The sequence below is a fragment of the Chrysochloris asiatica genome, unplaced genomic scaffold (genome assembly GCF_000296735.1).
Source record: "Chrysochloris asiatica unplaced genomic scaffold, ChrAsi1.0 scaffold00319, whole genome shotgun sequence".
NCBI lineage: Eukaryota > Metazoa > Chordata > Mammalia > Afrosoricida > Chrysochloridae > Chrysochloris > Chrysochloris asiatica.
The window spans coordinates 2,396,185-2,400,660 of NW_006408837.1; positions in this window are offsets into that span (position 1 = coordinate 2,396,185).

A 4,476-nucleotide genomic window follows, 5' to 3' on the forward strand; every position below is an offset into this window, starting at 1 on the left:
GCCACCTAGGCCTACCTGGACATTTAGGTGCACTCACCCACCCTGTGGGCTGTGCTCCAGCTGGCCCCAAGGTTAGCTTTGTGGCTTTAGGAACTGGCAGGCCCTCTTCCTGGACATCAGTTTCCCCACCTGGATCAGGTGTTCCACCACCCACACCTACAGGAACAAGCTCAGAGAGTGATCACAGGCAGAAGGAACCTCCAAGAGAGCTTGTGTGCGTAGCCGTCGGTCAGGGAGCGCACCTGCCCACAGCCCTGCTCCAGAACCATGGCTCACCCTAAATTCCCCCGGCATGATGGCACCGTCTTGCCTTCTACAGAGGGCATGGGACAGTTTGGAAGCCCAAATGTGTGGTTCAGGTCACCTGGCTTCAAAACTGGGCTGGGCAGCGGGGCCAGCAACATGAAGAGCCCTTGGCAGCCACCACGCATTCCCTGGGTGACCCCTCCCCACTGGCCCTGGGGGTCTCAGAGTGGACAGGTCAGGTTGACTAGCTGCCTCTGCAGTGTCCTGCTGGGCCCAGGAAATGGCTCAGGGCGTCTCCCATCCCACGTCCTTCCTCCTTCCGTCACCTGTGCCGCCGGCCGCCGGCCGCCTGCTCTAGAACACTTGCCCACACAGTCGGGTCCCCAAGGGGCTGGCCCAGGACAGCTGGCGTGGAGTCGGATGGCTGCTCAGGCCGTGGTCACCAGCACATCCGCCGCCCCGGGCGCCTGGCGCTTTGCCATCTGTGCTGAGTGAGGCAGTGTCCTGCTGCATTCCCAAGCGCTGGCCCCAGGCCAGACCCCTGCCACGCCTGGCAGCTGCACCTGCTCTTCCACTGGCCCAGAAACATGAGGATGGACACCTCCCCTCCCTGCCCCATGTGGCCCCAGAGGATGTCGCAGCAGCAGCTAGAGACGGAAACCTGGTGTCCACTCCTGACCCAGGGTCAGCTTGTGCCCCTCTCTGCACCTCAGTTTCCCCAGCTGTCACAGCCAGGATGTGACAGAAGATTTGGGCACTGGTGGGACCCGGGTGGGGCTGGAGAGCCAGCCAGAGCCTCAGGGGCAGCAGCAGGTAAGCCCATCCTAATACAATGCTGTCACCTCGAGAGAAGGCCACCAACTGGCTGCAGAGCCCTGGGCAGTGGCAGCCGGGCTGTGCCTGGACACCATGGCCATGGGATATTTCCTCCACCCCTGGACCCTGCGGCCACAAGGCAGTACTGCCCAAATCAGCCTCAGGCCATACCACCAGTCACGTGAACTCCAAGCATCGTGTGACCTTCCTAGCCTCACTTTCCCCTCTGTCTTTGTTGTTCTGACTTGCAACAACCCTGTGTACAACAGAATGAAACGGTGCCTGGTCCTACACCCCCTTTTCTCATAATTGTTACTCTTGAGAAAATTTCCGCTGCTTCGGTGTCCATCCATCTCCTTGGGGGTCTTCCTCTTTTTCTCCAACCCTCCACTTTACTAAACATGATATCTTTCTCCAGGGACTGGTCCCTCCTGACAGCATACCCAAAGTATGAAAGATGAAGTCTGGTCATCCTGGCTTGCTGGGAGCTGACCCCCTGTTGCCGTTTGACACAGTCCTGGCAAAGGAGAAAACATCAGCACGGCAGATGGTTTGGGGGAAAGCATCCTTCATCTCTCTTCTTTGGGATGGTTCTGATCCCACTTGTGGGGATATATTGTACTGTCACATTCACAGCTCCCACTGTGAGTTCTACAGAGCTTAGGAAAAACCAGTCTTGCCACAATTGTTTCAGCTTCACTGGATCAGATTCAAAGAGAATTTTAGACAAATTAAAGTAGCCGTGACCTATTTCCTCTCACAGAAAACCTGAATACAAAGCAGCTGCATTTATGAGATCACAGAAGCAGATAAAAAACGAAAGTAAAGCTGACCGACCCCCTATAGGCCCCACCTAAGTCAATTACCAGCCAGAATCCACAAACCCCCCACTACCACATACAGGACCCTACGTAATTGGGCAGAGAATAGTGAACATAAATGAAAGGTGTTCAAAATTTAATAATCTACCTTTCCTGCAGCAATTAACCAGGTTGGGCCCTTTAGCATGCCTCATGGCCCCAAAAGAAAGAAACATAGAAACACTGTGGTTAAGCAATTTAATGAATACTTTAGAAAAACAAAATAATTGAATAGGTGTTAGTAATGCTGTTACTATAGAAAATAGAAGTTCTTTATGTAGGGTAGAAGATTGATAGTTAGCTAGTAGAAACAATAAGGTAGTGTAGGCAAAGATGATTGAGTCGATAGAAACTTATATTAGAAAGAGAATGTAATCAGGGGTTTGGGAGGTGGAAATGGTTTGTGTAAGGTTTAACTTGATCTTTTAGTAGGAATAAGAAAAAACAATGTATCACTTGCGTAGAAAAGGAGTTGATATCAGAAGACAAATACTTAATGGTCAGAAAATGAACAGGATATGGAAAGGTCAGGTGGGACATTATAGAAATAATTTTGTTAAGATTTTATAATCACAAGATGAAAGAATGATATAATTAAAAATGTGTAATAATTCAAGGGAAAATATCAAAGTATCAAATCATTACGCATTGTGTAACTTTAAGTATAAATACAGACTGTTGCTGAGCTGGGGCAAAGTGAGCTCCATCAGCCAACTAAGCGGAGACTCCTCAACTACTTTTAATTTCGCCAATTCTGCGTCTCCTCTCAAGTCTCCTGACCCTGTGAGAGCTGGACTCCCGCACTGGCTTCTAAGGAGTATTCTGTCTGTAATTCTTCTAACATAGATTGTTCTTTTGGCAGTCTGTGGTACTTTCAATATTCTCCTCCAACACCATAACTCAAATGCATCCATTCTTCTACCGTCCTCAGTATTTACGCTCCAACTTCACATGCGTACGAGGCTATTGGAAATGTCATAAGGACTAAAGCCTCCAGGCCCAGGTTATTCTGATGATGCCCACGTGAGACAGTGCTTGTGGGTTTCACAAACACAAAGGGTGGACTAGGGGGTCAGAGGCAGGCTGCCCTGTCCTGTATCTCTGTACATCTTTATGGCGCTGGAGACACCTCCCTACGGTGACCACAACAAACCATCTGACACCTGTCCATCAAGCCCGTCTGCTCCAGCACATTTTTCAGCACCCCCCCCCCCAATTTAGGAGGGCCCACATGAATGAGTTCTGGCCAGGGGGCTGTGGGTGGAGGTGATGATCACCACTTCTGGGCCAGAGACTTCCTGTGCCTCATTTCATACTCTGTTTATCACATTACGGATGGTTTGGGGAAATAGCTGCAGTTAATCCTTTCCCTGCACCCACCTCTTGCAAGGAGATTGTGTGCTTTCTTCCACCAAGAGCTGGGGTCTCTCTCCTACCTCGTGGAGACTGGCTCACATTGACAAGTGGAACACAGTGGAAAAGCTCATTCGCACTCTTTCCTTTGGAGCCCTGCTCCAGTGTGTGAGTAAGTCCAGGTTGACCAGGGTGGTCTGAGGCATGTAATCTAGTCACATAACGGCCACAGCCGACAGTCAGCAACCCCAAGAAACAGGAGGGCCTAAGACACATTGATGACTGTGGACACACAGCCCAACCCAAAAGAGCTACCCAGTGGAAGCCTGCCAACATTGCTAACTCCCAGAATTGTGAGCTAAGTCAACAGCTGTTTTCTGATGTCACTGAGCTTTGAGGTCATTTGTGACACCGCAAACACATACTAATACAAAGAGTATCTTGTGGAGATCTCCAGATTCCATGGCACATTTGGGGCTACTGGAGAGAAGAGCCTGGATGCCTGAGTCACACAAGTAAGCATCAAACCTGGGTGAGGCGATGAAGCACAAGAGACACACCTATACATTTCATCATGACATTCCAGCATCTCACAAAACAAAGGCATCATGGAAGTGCTCAGAGAGAAATAATTACATCCAGAAGAAGGACAATTAGATGGATAGCAGATTTCAGCAGTAATGGAGGCCAGAAGACTGCAACATTTTCCAAAGGCTGACAGAAAATATCAACGGATACATCTGAAATTCAATGACAAGACAACATTCTCTACAACGTCATGGCAATAAACATAGACTACTCATAAAAGCATAACTTCTCACAACTGTCTCAAGCAGAAATAGAATTCTCAATTAGTCTTACAACTTCTGAAGATATTGAACCAGTGGTTAAATATCTTCCTGTAAATGAAATAGGCGAATTCCACCAAACTTAAAAAAAAAATTATTATTCTAATCTGGCACAAAGGGAGGAACACATGTGAACGTATCACGTGAGATGGCTCTTGTTGGTGATGTTAGGTGTCATTAGGTCTGTATCGACTCATAGCAAACGCTGCGCACCATAGAACGAAGCACTGTTCGGTCCTGCTACATTTGAGCTTTTTTTTTTTTTTTTTTTTTGTATCTATCCATTGTTCATTGGTCTCTCCCTGACTGCGCACCTCCATTCTGGTAATTACACAAGATACCTGAGCAAATGG